Here is a 17,839-nt window from a genome sequence, read left to right as displayed (position 1 = left end):
ATATTGAGAAAATTGTAAGTTTGCATGGTATTCCGTCGAGTATTGTTTCGGACAGAGATCCTAGATTTACATCGAAGTTCTGGGAAGGTTTGCAGAGGGCTTTGGGAACTAAATTGAGATTGAGCTCTGCATATCACCCGCAGACTGATGGTCAGACTGAGAGGACGATTCAGTCATTGGAGGATCTTTTGAGAGCTTGCGTTTTGGAAAAGGGAGGTGCTTGGGATTGTTATTTACCTTTGATTGAGTTTACCTACAACAATAGTTTTCATTCGAGTATTGGTATGGCACCGTTTGAAGCTTTGTATGGTAGGAGATGTCGGACACCTTTATGTTGGTATGAGTCCGGTGAGAGTGCTGTGGTTGGACCGGAGATTGTTCAACAGACTACAGAAAAGATTAAGATGATTCAGGAGAAGATGAGAATTGCTCAGAGTCGTCAGAAGAGTTATCATGACAAGAGGAGGAAATCACTTGAGTTCCGAGAGGGAGATCACGTGTTTCTTCGTGTTACTCCGATAACTGGGGTTGGTCGAGCTTTGAAGTCAAAGAAGTTGACACCTCGATTTATTGGTCCTTATCAGATTTTGGAGAGGATAGGAGAGGTAGCCTATCGTATCGCTTTACCGCCGTCACTTGCGAATTTGCATGAGGTTTTTCATGTGTCTCAGTTGAGGAGGTACATTCATGATCCGTCGCATGTGATCCAAGTAGATGATGTACAGGTAAGAGATAACCTGACTGTTGAAATATCGCCTATGAGGATTGAGGATCGAGAGTTGAAGCAGTTGCGGGGTAAAGAGATTGCCTTAGTGAAAGTTGTAACACCCTTCTACCCAAACGACATATTTAAATAGATTATCAGAGTACAACATGTAGAAGAGTTTACATTTCTTACAACATAACAATTATCGCATCACAACATAAAACATATTATTTATTTTATTAAAACTTCGCAGCGGACAACAATATTAATATTATCATTCATCATATAACAATTCATAATAATGGTTCAACATTATCTCAACAAAACATCTCAACATGTTAGTCATCATAAACAACTTAAATAATAATCAATTATCTATCGAATCCCATAACCCCGGTGTCACATGACCAGAGCATTTGACTCGACTCTGTAGAATAACTCTACACTTATTCTTCAAACCTCAACAATAGCTACTCCTCTTTATCTGCACATTGCTCATCATAGATGAACATAAACACATGCAGAAGGGGTGAGAATTACATTATTAAATAATAATATAACGACAGAAATATAAACATAAATATATTTCATAGATGCTAACACAGCTCATCATAATCATCATAATCAACATATTCATGAACATCAACAAAACAACATATCAAATGCAATGCACACACCCATGCATGACTCAACACGACTCGGTATACCCATTTTGTGACCAACTACAGGATCACCACTCCCAGATTCATCACCATAGAATCCGAGTTCCCCGCAAGGAACCAAGCCTCTCAACAAGCCCGGAGTCAACAACATCATTGGAACTCAGTCCGTTCATCACTAGGCATCGGCCTTTCATGAATGCATGCACACCAAGCATGCATCATAATCAACATAGCAACAACAGCATCATATAGTCATGTGATCATCATCATTAACACATTCTATCACAAAAGCATATCACATCATGCCACATAGTCAAACACAGTATTATCACACTCTACTAATATCTATACCACTCAAAGCAACGGGAAATGATCCCTCGTATACCATGCATCAGCTAAGTTACCTCGCTCAGCCTAAACAATAAAAACTGCTCAACAACAGTCTAGGAAAGACCACAATTCTGCCCATACGCGTATTGCCTATGCCCATACGCGTATTGCCCACGCCTGACCAATTCCATACGCGTATTGCCCATGTCCATACGCGTATGCTACGCGTATCACATTCCCATACGCGTACCAACAGAGACCAAAACACGTTCAAAACATCATCTTCCTCATCCATACGCGTATTGCCTAGTGCCATACGCGTACCAGCCATCTCATACGCGTATTGCCTAGTGCCATACGCGTATGACCAGAAACCAGATTTCCAGATCTGCAATGGCTTTCTCTGCTACGAGATCTATCCAAATTCATCCTTCCACAGTCCAAATTTCGCACAAAATCACTCATATCATCTAATACAATTAGTTTCCTATTCGATTTCACAAATCCTAACCTCATTGCATATAATTTCTACGAATTCCTTCGATTAAAATCCCAATTTCGTTCATCCAATATTTCACCATTTTCAGCATATTATTGTTTAATAAGGTTCAGACCCCTTACCTCTTTGGATTGAAGGAAGTTTTGAGCAATCTTTGGCCTTTTTCCTCTTTCTTCTCTTCCTCTTCAGCGTTCCCCCCTTTCCCTGACTCTGAGGCAAAATACGTGAAAAACACTCTGAGTTCTCCCTTTGGCCTCTTATCAAATTTCCACTTTTACCCTTCCACTCTTCATATTCCATTTATTTTATTATTTAATTATTATTAAAATAAATAACACCTATAATAATAATAATAATAATAATAATTCCCGATATTATTTAATAATTCCTTTTACCTTCCAATAATCATATTAAATAATATTTAAATTACTCTAACAATATTTGGGGTGTTACAACTCTCCCCCACTTTAGAAGTTTTCGTCCTCGAAAACATACCTCAAGCAAATAGAGCCGGATACGACTCCTTCATCTGATCTTCACGCTCCCAAGTCAAGCTCTCACCAGCTGGACCTCCCCAAACAACTTTCACTAGAGCAATCTTCTTACCTCTCAGGGTCTTCTCTTCTCGGTCATCTATCCGAATTGGCAACACCTCAACGGTCAAATTATCCCTCACCTGGATATCATCCAACTGAACAACATGCGAAGGATCCGCAATATATTTTCTCAACTGAGATACATGAAACACATCATGCAGATTAGAAAGCGACGGCGGTAAAGCTATCCGATACGCCACTTCCCCAACCCTCTTCAAAATCTGATACGGACCCACAAACCTCGGAGTAAGCTTTTTAGACTTTAAAGCTCTACCCACACCTGTCGTCGGAGTAACTCTCAAGAACACATGATCTCCCTCTTGGAACTCAAGTGCCTTTCTCCTGTTATCATGATAACTCTTCTGACGACTCTGAGAAATCTTCATTTTCTCCTGAATCATCTTAACCTTTTCAGTCGTCTGCTGCACAATCTCAGGTCCGAGTACAACACTCTCACCTGATTCATACCAACACAATGAAGTTCTACACCTCCTACCATACAATGCTTCATATGGAGCCATACCGATACTAGCATGAAAACTATTATTATAAGTAAACTCCACCAACGACAAATAACTATCCCAAGAACCACTTTGCTCCAACACACAAGCTCTCAACAAATCCTCCAAGGATTGGATAGTTCTTTCGGTCTGACCATCAGTCTGAGGATGATAAGCTGAACTCAACCTCAACTTAGTTCCCAACGCTTTCTGCAAACTTTCCCAAAATCTAGAAGTAAATCTGGGATCTCTATCAGACACAATACTGGATGGAATACCATGCAGCCTCACTATCTCCTCAATATACAACCCTGCCAACTTCTCTAAAGAGTGATTAATCTTCATCGGCAAGAAATGCGCCGACTTAGTCAATCGATCCACAATCACCCAAATAGAATCATTACCTTTCGTCGTCCTCGGCAATCCCGTCACAAAATCCATGGAAATGCTATCCCACTTCCATTCAGGAATCTTCAAAGGTTGCATCATACCTGCCGGTTTCTGATGTTCAATCTTTGACTTCTGACAAGTCAAACAGGCATACACAAACTTAGCAACATCTCTTTTCATACCAGCCCACCAAAACAACTTCTTCAAATCTTGATACATTTTAGTTGCACCTGGATGGATACTCAATCCACTCCTGTGGCCCTCTTCAAGAATACTCTTTTTCAATTCAGACACCTCAGGAACACAAACTCTACCTTTAAATCGCAGGATGTCATTCTCATCAATCTCAAAATTACCACCATTACCCTGGTTAACCATAGTAATATGATCAACTAGAGCGACATCAACTTGCTGACCATTCCGAATATCTTCCAGAATTCCACTAGTCAACTTCAACATGCCCAACTTTACACTACCAGCGGAAACTTCACAACCCAAACTCATATCACGGAACTGTTCAATTAACTCAAGCTCCCGAACCATCATCATAGACATATGTAGAGACTTTCTACTCAGCGCATCTGCAACTACATTAGCCTTACCGGGATGATAACTCAATTCAAAGTCAAAATCCTTCAGTAATTCTAACCACCTTCTCTGCCTCATATTTAACTCCTTCTGATCAAACAGATACTTCAGACTCTTGTGATCACTGAACACTTCGAATCTGGAACCATACAGATAATGCCTCCACATTTTCAACACAAATACAACAGCTGCAAGTTCTAGATCATGCGTAGGATAATTCCTCTCATGAACTTTCAACTGTCTAGAAGCATAAGCTACAACTTTACCATTCTGCATCAAAACACCACCAAGACCCATCAAAGAAGCATCACAATAGACAACGAAGGACTCACCAGGATTAGGCAAGATCAACACTGGAGCACTGGTCAACCGCCTCTTCAACTCAACAAAACTCGCTTCACAAGCTGCATCCCACACATACACTTGACCCTTCTTAGTCAACTGCGTCAACGGCAATGCCAACTTAGAGAAGCCCTCAATAAATCTGCGATAATAACCAGCTAACCCCAGAAAACTGCGTATCTCAGTAGCAGACTTCGGAGTCTCCCACTGTAATACGGCATCAACTTTAGCCGGATCAACAGAAATCCCACCACTCGAAATCACATGGCCAAGGAAACTCACTTCCTTCAACCAGAACTCACATTTAGATAACTTTGCATATAATTTCTTTTCTCTTAACACCTGCAAAACAATTCTCAGATGTCCTGCATGCTCTTCTTCCGTCTTAGAATATATCAATATATCATCTATGAACACCACAACAAAATTATCAAGGTACGGATGAAATATACGATTCATATATTCCATAAACACACCTGGAGCATTAGATACACCAAACGGCATCACAGTGTATTCATAATGACCATACCTCGTACGGAAAGCAGTCTTCGCAATATCATCTGACTTCACTCGGATCTGATGATAACCCGACCGCAAATCAATCTTACTGAAAACATGAGCTCCAACCAACTGGTCCATCAAATCATCAATCCTCGGCAATGGATACCGATTCTTGATAGTCACCTTATTCAACTGTCGGTAATCGACACACAACCTCATCGTACCTTCTTTCTTCTTCACTAACAATACTGGTGCACCCCAAGGAGAAACACTTGGACGCACAAACTTCTTCTCAAGCAATTCTTCAAGTTGCTTATTCAATTCAACTAATTCAGTTGCCGACATTCTATAAGGAGACATCGACACTGGACTCGTACCTGGTACTAAGTCAATGGCAAATTCGACTTCACGTTCTGGAGGTAATTCACTTACATCCTCCGGAAACACATCCTGAAATTCACAGACAACAGGCAAATCTACACTCACCACTTTCTTATCCGATTGCAGAGACGCAAATAAAGCGAATATCTGAGCTTCATCTTTCACAAATTCCCCCACCTGCCTAGCAGATAGAAATCTTGCCTCATCATTCTCACCAACTTCAGAAAACCGCACCGTCTTATTATAGCAGTTGATAAACACGCCATAGAATTCTAGCCAATTCATTCCCAGAATAATATCAATTTGGTGCAAGGGTAAGCACACCAAATCAACTACGAACTCTCTCTCAAAGATCGTCAAACGACAACCTCGACAGACCACAGAAGTCTTCACAGAACCATTAGCAGGAGTATCTATCACCATACTTCCGCCTAGGGACGACATAATCACACCAATCCTGGTCGCACACTCATACGAAATAAACGAATGAGTAGCACCAGTGTCAACAATAGCAAGCAATTCAACATTATTAATCAAGCAAGTACCTTTAATCAGATTATCTTCTTTAGGAGCTTCAGCCCCACTCAGAGCAAACACCCTACCAGTAGTATGAGCTGCAGTAGCTGCCTTCTTCGGTTTCGAGCACTGCGAACTGATATGGCCTTTCTCGCCACAATTAAAACATGTCGGACCAGCATCCTTACATTCCGTAACTCTATGACCAGCCTGACCGCATCGGAAACATCTCAGCACTTTCTTGGTACAGCTATCAGCACGGTGGCCTGGCTCGCCACACTTGAAACATTTACCAGCTACGGGAGATCCTCCCCCACTTGGCTTCTTCGCATCTACCACTTTCTGCTTACCCTTACCATTCGGAGATGCATAAGGACTACCACGATCCTTATTCTTCTTCTCACTAAGACTCTTGTAGTGAGCAGTCCTAGCCTTGCTATCTTCATCAAATATCCTGCACTTGTTAACCAGTGTAGGAAACCTACGAATCTCCTGGTAACCAATGCCTTGTTTGATCTCGGGACGCAACCCGTTCTCAAACTTGACACACTTGGATTCCTCAGCATCAGCATTATTATAATGAGGACAATACTGTACCAGCTCTTCAAACTTCGAAGCGTAATCAGCAACAGACATGTTACCCTGCTTCAGTCCCAGAAATTCCATCTCCTTCTTACATCGCACATCAGCAGGAAAATATTTCTCCAGAAAGGCCGTCTTGAACCTCTCCCAAGTCATCTCAGCACCTGGTACTTCAATCCTCTGTCGAGTGTTATCCCACCAGTTTTCAGCCTCTTCAGATAACATATGCGTACCAAACTGCACCTTCCATGCTTCAGTACACGTCATCACCCGGAAAATCTTCTCAATTTCCTTCAGCCAAATCTGAGCACCATCTGGATCATAGCGCCCCTTGAATGTAGGAGGGTTATTCTTCAGAAACCTTCCCAAATTCTTAAACTCGTCGACCGGCGGATTCTGCTGCGCCTGCATAGCCTGCGCCATAGCAGCCAAAGCCTCAGCAATCGCATTGTCATTTTCTCCAGCCATACTCTGCACAACACAACCACCACCGTTAAATATCGACAGTGTCATTTACACTAATCGACCAACAGGGAAAACATCACATTATGACTCGACTGGACTGACCATGCTCTGATACCACTAATGTAACACCCTTCTACCCAAACGACATATTTAAATAGATTATCAGAGTACAACATGTAGAAGAGTTTACATTTCTTACAACATAACAATTATCGCATCACAACATAAAACATATTATTTATTTTATTAAAACTTCGCAGCGTACAACAATATTAATATTATCATTCATCATATAACAATTCATAATAATGGTTCAACATTATCTCAACAAAACATCTCAACATGTTAGTCATCATAAACAACTTAAATAATAATCAATTATCTATCGAATCCCATAACCCCGGTGTCACATGACCAGAGCATTTGACTCGACTCTGTAGAATAACTCTACACTTATTCTTCAAACCTCAACAATAGCTACTCCTCTTTATCTGCACATTGCTCATCATAGATGAACATAAACACATGCAGAAGGGGTGAGAATTACATTATTAAATAATAATATAACGACAGAAATATAAACATAAATATATTTCATAGATGCTAACACAGCTCATCATAATCATCATAATCAACATATTCATGAACATCAACAAAACAACATATCAAATGCAATGCACACACCCATGCATGACTCAACACGACTCGGTATACCCATTTTGTGACCAACTACAGGATCACCACTCCCAGATTCATCACCATAGAATCCGAGTTCCCCGCAAGGAACCAAGCCTCTCAACAAGCCCGGAGTCAACAACATCATTGGAACTCAGTCCGTTCATCACTAGGCATCGGCCTTTCATGAATGCATGCACACCAAGCATGCATCATAATCAACATAGCAACAACAGCATCATATAGTCATGTGATCATCATCATTAACACATTCTATCACAAAAGCATATCACATCATGCCACATAGTCAAACACAGTATTATCACACTCTACTAATATCTATACCACTCAAAGCAACGGGAAATGATCCCTCGTATACCATGCATCAGCTAAGTTACCTCGCTCAGCCTAAACAATAAAAACTGCTCAACAACAGTCTAGGAAAGACCACAATTCTGCCCATACGCGTATTGCCTATGCCCATACGCGTATTGCCCACGCCTGACCAATTCCATACGCGTATTGCCCATGTCCATACGCGTATGCTACGCGTATCACATTCCCATACGCGTACCAACAGAGACCAAAACACGTTCAAAACATCATCTTCCTCATCCATACGCGTATTGCCTAGTGCCATACGCGTACCAGCCATCTCATACGCGTATTGCCTAGTGCCATACGCGTATGACCAGAAACCAGATTTCCAGATCTGCAATGGCTTTCTCTGCTACGAGATCTATCCAAATTCATCCTTCCACAGTCCAAATTTCGCACAAAATCACTCATATCATCTAATACAATTAGTTTCCTATTCGATTTCACAAATCCTAACCTCATTGCATATAATTTCTACGAATTCCTTCGATTAAAATCCCAATTTCGTTCATCCAATATTTCACCATTTTCAGCATATTATTGTTTAATAAGGTTCAGACCCCTTACCTCTTTGGATTGAAGGAAGTTCTGAGCAATCTTTGGCCTTTTTCCTCTTTCTTCTCTTCCTCTTCAGCGTTCCCCCCTTTCCTTGACTCTGAGGCAAAATACGTGAAAAACACTCTGAGTTCTCCCTTTGGCCTCTTATCAAATTTCCACTTTTACCCTTCCACTCTTCATATTCCATTTATTTTATTATTTAATTATTATTAAAATAAATAACACCTATAATAATAATAATAATAATAATAATTCCCGATATTATTTAATAATTCCTTTTACCTTCCAATAATCATATTAAATAATATTTAAATTACTCTAACAATATTTGGGGTGTTACAAAAGTAGCTTGGGGAGGACCAACAGGTGGCAATGTGACTTGGGAACTGGAGAGTCAGATGAAAGAGTCTTATCCAGAGTTATTTGCTTGAGGTATGTTTTCGAGGACGAAAACTCTTTTAGTGGGGGAGAGTTGTAACACCCCGAATAAAATAAGAGAATTATTTAAATTAAGTTAATAATATATTTATTAATTTAATTAAATAAATTGAATTATTGGATTATTATTATTATTATTATTTGGAATAATAATTAGTGGAAAATATATAAGTTGGAATAAGAGAAAAGGGTTTCATTTTTGGTAAAGAGTTTTCACGTGAAACAGAGAAGCGGCTGAAAAGTGGAAAGTGGAGAAAGGGCAAAGAGGAAGAGCTAGAGAGCAAAGGTTGAAGAACGGAAAAGCTTGAAGCTTAGAGATTGCCGGATTATCTCAGGTAAGGGGGGGTTTATCGTCGTTTACTGGGTATTATAGATTAACATGTCATGGGTAGTGATAAACCGTTGAAGTGACCCTAATTGGGATGTTGAATGCTGAAATATTGTGATGAATAAGTTGTATTAAAGCTGTAATTGAGTCCGTAATTGTGTGAGTCGCGTTCCCCCGAACGTATAGCTTTTTACGGAAATTGAATCGGAGGTCCGGAAGTCCTCCAACGGCGGAAAATGCGGAGAACTCTGCATTCTGCCTTGTGTTAGCGCAGGAACTGCTGTTTTGTCTGCGTTAACCGGTTAACCCAGGGCGTTAACCGGTTAACACTGTTATATTTTGTGGAAATGTGCTGTTTTGCCTGCGTTAACCGATTAACCCAGGGCGTTAACCGGTTAACACTGTTGCGTTTTGCCAGAAAGTGTGTTTTGTCCTGCGTTAACCGGTTAACCCAGGGCGTTAACCGGTTAACACTGTTGGAAATTTGAAAAATTGATATTTTTAATGTTGTGAACCTAATTGGTGATTGGCCTATTATAGTTAATTGTGATGAGTAATTTTGTTGGATTTATGTTATGAAGTGTTGATACAAGTATGTTGCTGAGTTGTTCCGTGTATGGAAAGTTGTTGAAAATACTGAGTTGTAGGCTTGGTGAGCCAAAGTTGATTATAAGTTGATGTTGTTGAAAACATTGTTGTATTGCTATTATTATTATGTTGTCGACAGTTTAAAGTCGTGTATGCCATGTACATTCATATGCATTAAGTCGGAGCTTTGCTCACACCACGTTGGCCTGGATTGGCAAATTTTAAGTTGAAAGTTGAAGGCTTATGCCTTGATGCCCAATAAAATGGCAATGATTTTAAGTTGGGAGTTTTACTCCGAATGGTACCACATGCATGACGAGTCGAGTCTCATTAGAGTTGCATTTGTTGGCTTGTTGTATGGATATTTAATTTAATTGAGGAGTGGAATTGTGTTGATATTAAGTATGATGTTTGAGTTGATGTGCCGTTACTGGATGTATGTTACGATTAGGGTGATGAAATGTGTGAATTTACTTAGCATTACATGATGATTTATAATGCTTATTGTATCGATTGAGGAACTCACCCTTACAACTATTTTTCAGGTAACGAACAAATGAGTTGAGTGGAAGCTTATGCTTGGAGTCTAGTGTAGTCTCCTAAGTGGGTCATGCTCTGATAGATGTAACATCGGGAGGGAACATTTTTAATATTGTTGTTGATGATTGTTGAACCAGTTTACATGTAGTATGTTGCATGTTTTGAATGATCGATTTGATCTCTATCCGCTGCGTATTGTGCTAACGTTTTATGTTTTGAGTTAATGAAGGAGCATGACAGTTATTATGGTGTGAAATGTTGTGTGACACCCTTGATTGCATATTTACTCTGATTGATATGTGTTATTTTAATTATATACTTGGGGTATTTTAGAAGGGTGTTACATCTACAACTTTCATGTTGAACAAATTTTCATTTGAAGCTTTTTTTTGGACACGTAATTTTGTGGTGAAAAACTTTCCATTTTTGGAAACTTCCTTTACAAGTCACTTTCTATTTTTGGCAATTTTTGTCTGACTTTATTTTCTTCATTCTTGAGCTTTGACATGTCAAATGACACTTGTTTCAACATGAATGAAGTGTATCCAACTCTCTCCCACCTCCAAATCCATAAAATCAAGCACAGTTGACCATAGTTGACTTTTTCAACTGATAGATGAATTTGGCAATGCACTGATCAATCTGAGCCCCAATCTTCTGATGAAATGGCTCAAGGATGAAACCCTAGCCTCCATAAGCTCAATACAATCATAAAATGATCCCCATATCCATCATAGACCCCATCTCCTTGCTATGCCCTGATTGGCCCGATGCAACTCATTAGGGTTGACCAGTGGTCAAAACCCTAATCTCAAGGTATATGATCCAACACTTGATGATGACAAACCATGATGATGATGATGAATCATTTCAATCAAGATGAAGACCAATCTTCTTTGAGAATCACAAAACCCTAATTTGGACCTCCACATCCTCAGATGATTAATGATCAGTCCAATGAAACCCTAGCTTGCACCATGACCTCCTATCTTCTGATCAAGACTTGGGAAGATGACTTGCACAATGTAACCACATGATATGCAATATGCAATGCTTAATGACCTAAAAAATGATATGCAATATGTTAGCTAGTCCCAAGAGAGGAGGGCAAATTTTGAGGTGTTACACTACCCAACATGATCGCTTAAGGAGATTTAATCCTCATTGACTACCTACCATTGATTTCTTAAGAATTACGATCCAACTGGTCCCCTAAGAAATCTGATGGTCACTGAGTCCTTAAGATCCTGACCAACCTGGTCGCTAAAGGAGATTTAATCCTCAATGACTACATGCCACTTATTTTTCAAGAGTTCTGATCTAGCTGCCCCCCTAAGAAATCTAACGGTCATTGAGTCCTTAAGATCCTTACCAGCCTAGTCGCTTAAGGAGATTTAATCAGGGTTACTGTAACACCCGAGGCCGAAGAGGTCGGGGAGTGGTCGCCCGAATTCACATCGAAATGAGAGGGATCCTGAGGCTGTGCAGATATGAGATTATATGGTTGAATGAATGCTTATAAGGATCGACTAATATTACCTATATCAAAAAGATGCATCTTCTTTTCGGTAGCCTAACAGATAAGAGTTTCATAGTTAAATGTGCTTCACTTGGAGTAGTATTTAGATGAGTGACCTTCTAGGAAGTTTTTCAGAAAGTATGTGAGCGAGGACAAAGTACGTTGAAAAAACTTGTGTTGGTTTATGGAGACAGGTAGTAATCCTGAAAGCAATCTATGGTGTTACAATTACAATAACAAGTTTTGTGTTTACAGAGTTTGCTTCTTGATAAGCAGAGCACACAAAATTACAATCAAATTTCACACTTAAACAAGATATGAAATACATAGCTTTAAGTGTTTGAGAATAAAGTTTCTCTATTCTCTTTTCTTTTCTTCATAAATGATTTTTCTTTAATGGATCTTCTACATTACGAAGTTTCATCTTTGAAGCCTTTTTCTTTTGTAGTCATCCATTACTATCCTTACTATAATGTAAAGTCTTTGACCTTTTTATATAGGAAGAATAGATTCGTTGGAGGATAGGATTGAAGCTTTCTTCGAGGTGCACTTTTGTTGTAGAGTGGGTAAGTATAATAGTAAATCTTGGGTAGGTAGAAAATCTTTTTCTAGCCGTTTGAAATAATACTAATTGATTTGACGTTTGATTAGCATAATGCATAGTAACTATTCACCCATTAAAATACTTTAGAACAATGTCTTGGCATACATGATAAAATGTTCAGACTTCAGAATCTATTAGAGTCTGGAGACTTGATAAGGTTAGGATGACTCATAATATATCAGAGGTGTCTTCTTCAGAAGAGTTTATTGGTGACAACCAGAGTAGACAATATCTTCAGGACTTCTACAAGAATATTATTGATTTAGATTTTGATGACGTCCAGACTTCAGAGTCTCTAATATCAGAGTCTCTCTTGTTTAGAGTCTGTTCTGATCAACATACTTCAACATTTTAGATTGTTCAGATTTTATTTCTTTAGACATTGAAGATCTGCACACTTGAACACACGATTAATGTATACAATGGTTCTACTATCTTTTTTTATCATTAAAACTCAAAGGTATGTAGACGTAAAACCAAATTTGTTCATACAATCGTCATCTTTTTGATGATGACAAACAGTTGTATTTTTATGAACAATTGTATTCAATAAGCAATCATTTAAACTTAAAATAGTTAGGTTTGTAAGCCCCCCTGAGTTTTAGACCTAAATTTTTTTTCTTAGCTCGATTGTTCAGAGTAAGGTTTGCAAGCTCCCACTAACAATCATTTAAAGTTCAGAGTTAGGTTTGTAAGCTTCCCTTGAGTTTTAGACTAACAAAATTTTCTTGGCTTAAAAAAAATTCTTAGCTTTAAATTTCAGAGTTAGTTTTACAAGCTCCCTCTGAATTTAAGAATTAGAATAAAATATAAATCTTAGAGAAATAGTTTAGTAAGATAAGATTTAGATATTTTAACAAGCACAAAAAGATTCAAATGTATAACAAAAATATTCATTGATATTCATTCAAGGATGACATAAACAAAACAAATCAGAAAGAAATTTCACTCATTGATATAACATCGGAATTATAAGAAATTTCATCCATATTTATGGATGTTTCAGATTGATCATTAGATAAAAACAATCAAAATCAAATCCCCATTTCTCCCCTTTTGTCATTAATAAAAAAAGATTGATAGCAAAATTTTAGAAAATGTGGGAGGGTGAGAACAAGAAAGAAATTACATGGAAAAAGGAAAAAAGAAAAGAGGAAAAAAGAAAAAAATTGTAAAAGCGAAAAAAGAAGAAAGAGACAGAGGGGGACAACCCAAAGGAGAGAAACTAGACTGCACATGAACATCAACATGTGCTTCATACAAGCGTCTAAATTAGGGAGTTTTCTTCCCATTACGACTCTGAAACGAGTGAATCACTTGCATCGCACAACTGATTGACTCTTGCAACCGCTGATACTAAACGCCTTAGTCACTTAGACTTTTCTATTTGGGCTTTTGTCTTCAAAACTTTTCCAGCTATCTTCTTCTCACAACATTCTCGATCAGAGAAGCTCGCCTTGAATACATAACATGTGCTTCCAATATTGAGAGACATTTTACATAAGGTTTTAAGATCTTAAGAAAAAGAGGGATGAGGGGTTTTAAAATAAAAAGTTGATAGGAAAAGAAAAAATGTGAAGAAATATGAGAGAAGATAGGTGTTTAAATAGAGTGGAAAGAGAGTAAATGTGTAAGATTGAAAGAATTAAAAAAAATTATGAGTGAGACAAGTGAAAAGTTATCTTTGGAATCCAAGAAATAACTTATACAACACTACACGCTTTGTCAGGAGACGAAACAATAATACGATTTAGGAACTTTTAATCCCCTATTTATTCATTTATACACAAATTTTTTGGGGATAGTTTTGAGAACTTTTAATCCCAATTCCACCAACACCATTTTTTGTAGTTAGGAGAGTTAGAGTAGCTTAGAAACAACAAGTTAGGATGCTTCTTGAAGATCCAAAGTTGAATTTGCCTCTATAGTTGGGAAATCGCGGTGGATGTTTGTTCATCTTCATTCTTCTCCTTGTAATCTCTTTCTTGTTGGGATTGTATGTAAGTTCACTTTTATAGTATGTATTTTTATTAATCATGGAATTATGTTTGATATATTCACGAATCTATATCGATGTTATCCTTGTTTACTTGTTTATCTATTGATTTGAACCATTATTGAGAAATACCCTTTGAATCTAGATCTAGGATAATCATTTGTTAGATGCTAAACTCTAGACATAGATTTAGATCTAACATTCACTGTGGGTATCAATTCTTAATGCTCCGTATTGTTTAATAGACTGAGAGATCGTCAATTAAATAGTACGATAGAACTCTCAACAGAAGTTTAGACATGAACCCTGTTGTTAGCGATATGTGATGATATTGATGAATATTTAGATTATGCATAACTGGTTGGTAAATTACATGTTCGTATGGTGGATGAAATACAATCTTGTAAAGCTCTTTGATCTCTCTGAAACTTTATTTATTTATTCATTCGTTTTACATGGTTTAGCTTTTAAATTCAAGTTTTACAAACCCAAGCTTAGAAACGTAGAAACCGTTAAACGAAATTTGATGTCGCACTAATCCTTGTAGAGACGATAAAACAAAATACTTACTTTTGCTTGCTGCTTTACCGCAACCAACAAAATAACGTCGTTGTCGGGGATTGATGTTTAGATATTGAAAGCATCATAATAATTTCTATCTTTTTTAAGCTTTGTACATTTATGTATAGTGTATAGATACTTGTATATAAACTTGTATATATTGTATACATACTTGCTTTGTACTTGTTTTTCATACTTGTTTATATTGTATATATTCTTGTTTTTCATAACGTTTGTGAAGTGTTTGTATATAATTGTTTTCCATCAAGTTTGTTCAAGTGTTTATATATATTTTTGTTTCCTTTCACGTTTGCTCAAATATTGGTTAGGGATAGCCGTTGGTGAACAACTAACCATGCAAAAGAGGCAACATGGAGAAACGTCTAATAAATAAAGGCGTCAAGCTAACGACGTAAAACAAACGCTCGTAGGGAGGCAACCCAACTTTTTAAGTTTTGTTATAGCTTTTTATTCAGTAGTATAGGTATTAAAGAGTGTGAGTGGATGAAAAACTTAAAAAAAGTTCATTTAAAAAAACAGTTGCAACTCAACTCGCTCATCGATATCAAATGGTGCTTAGCACGTTCTGCTGCACATGTAAAAATATTTCATCCACTGATCCACTTTCACCCAGGTCTTTTAACCTATTTTGAACTTATTTTATTTTATGTTTAGTAGTTTAGTTTAATATTAAGTCATTAAGTTGTTAGAGATTTATTTTTTGTTTATCCAAAAAGCTTGTCTTTGATTGGCTTGAGGAAACATGAAGTGATTGTTTCAAGTTTGGGTGTATCAACAAGAAAATGCTTTGGTAATGATAAAAAGTTTGAAAGGATAGTACATTGTTAAAGTACATGTTTAATGCTTTCTACAACATAGCATTAATATAAAACTTATGCTTTGTATAAGTATCATGTCATTCATTCTTTTGCAATACTTGTCCATGTTTGAATTACTTTAAATCGTTTGAATTATATTTAATCTTGCATTCGTGTTGATTTATATGAAAATGCTAAAATGATCAAGACATTTTGCTTGGTTTTGAGCATAACCACTTAATCAAAAAGTAGCTTACCTTGTGAGTGAGTGAGAATTTGCTTACCCCATTTGAACCTTGTGTCAGGATCCATTTTGATGTCAACTTTTGGAACTTGTACAGAACTAATTAGTTCATTGTTGATTTTAGATTGAATTTTGAACTTTTTTCATGAACCCTCAACCATAAATCGTGGTTTGAATTTTTACCCTTGTCTTTGAAAGTTTGGGAGCATTCACATTACAATGATTGATTGCATTCACATTAAAATGATTAGTTTCATTCAAGTTCGGGAGCAAATGTTGGTTGCTATGAGGTTGAGAAAGAAAAAGAAAAAGCATTGAAAAATAAAAAATAAAAAAATAGCAAATAAATTGTCCTAATAAGTTGTGTGAAAAGGTGTGACAATTGTGCAATGAGAAAAATGTGAATGAAATTTGTGAATGTTTGAGATTGTGAGAAGTGATCACTCCCATATGATTATGCAAGATTTTTGTTTCAATTACCTTTAGAAATGACCTTTTGTTTGTTATCCAAGTCAAATTACAAGCCTTGAAGTCCTTGTAATTTATGTTTTATGCTTTCGATATTTTTTTTGGATAAATGCATAGTTTGATCTAGATGTTAGCAAGATTGTTGGGTGTGAATCAAGTCCCTCATGTTTGTTCTTCATCCATTGATGAAGTTGTGTGTTAGGTGTGATTCATCTTTGAAAATGTATTGCTTTAAAATTTTTGACATGTGTTTTGTGCTTAGAATTTGTTTTATAGTCATGGTATCATTATAGTATAATGGTAAGCATTGCATTGCTTGTACTTTTGAAATTTGAACCATACATTGTTTCTGTTTGTAAAAACTTATTGATCATGATTGCTTGGTGATTGCTTTTGTTTTCTTTAGGGTAATTGATTCTTGTTTGAGGTCAAACAAGTTTTAAGTTGGGGAGAGTCTCATAAATGTTAAATTGTGATAATTTTGTGTGTGGATAATTGATACTTATTGACTTGTTTCAATTGATTTTCATGCATAAACCTCAACTTTTGCATATATATTATATAGTTTGCGTTATCATGTAAATATCGCTTAGTTTGATAGTTTTCATCTCTTTTGTAGGTCTCCTTGCATGGTTGAAGCATTGGACACTTGATAGGCAAAAGTAAAACTTCAAGATGCAATTTTGGGAATAAAAATTATGTCACTTGGGCTAAGCGCGGTCCTAGCGCGCTTAGAGAAAACAAAAGGCAGGAACATTGGGAAATTCATGCCATGAGTGTGCTAGGAGCGTGCTTAGCGTGAATCAAGGCAGTTTAAGTTTATTTTTGCTGATCGCGCTAAGTGGGCTCTGACAAGGCTTAACGTGATTCCACTTTTTCAGCCCCTATTTATTCATTTGTATACAGATTTTTAGGGGATGATTTTGGGAACTTTTAACCCCAATTCCATCAACACCATTTTTTTTGTAGTTAGGAGAGTTAGAGTATCTTAGAAACAACAAGTTGGGATGCTTTTTGAAGATCCAAAGTTGGATTTGCCTCAATCGTTGGGAAATCAGATGTTTGT

This window comes from Lathyrus oleraceus, chromosome 1 (assembly GCF_024323335.1).
Source record: "Lathyrus oleraceus cultivar Zhongwan6 chromosome 1, CAAS_Psat_ZW6_1.0, whole genome shotgun sequence".
In the NCBI taxonomy this organism is placed as follows: Eukaryota; Viridiplantae; Streptophyta; class Magnoliopsida; order Fabales; family Fabaceae; genus Lathyrus; species Lathyrus oleraceus.
Note: the sequence above shows the minus strand (reverse complement) of the source record.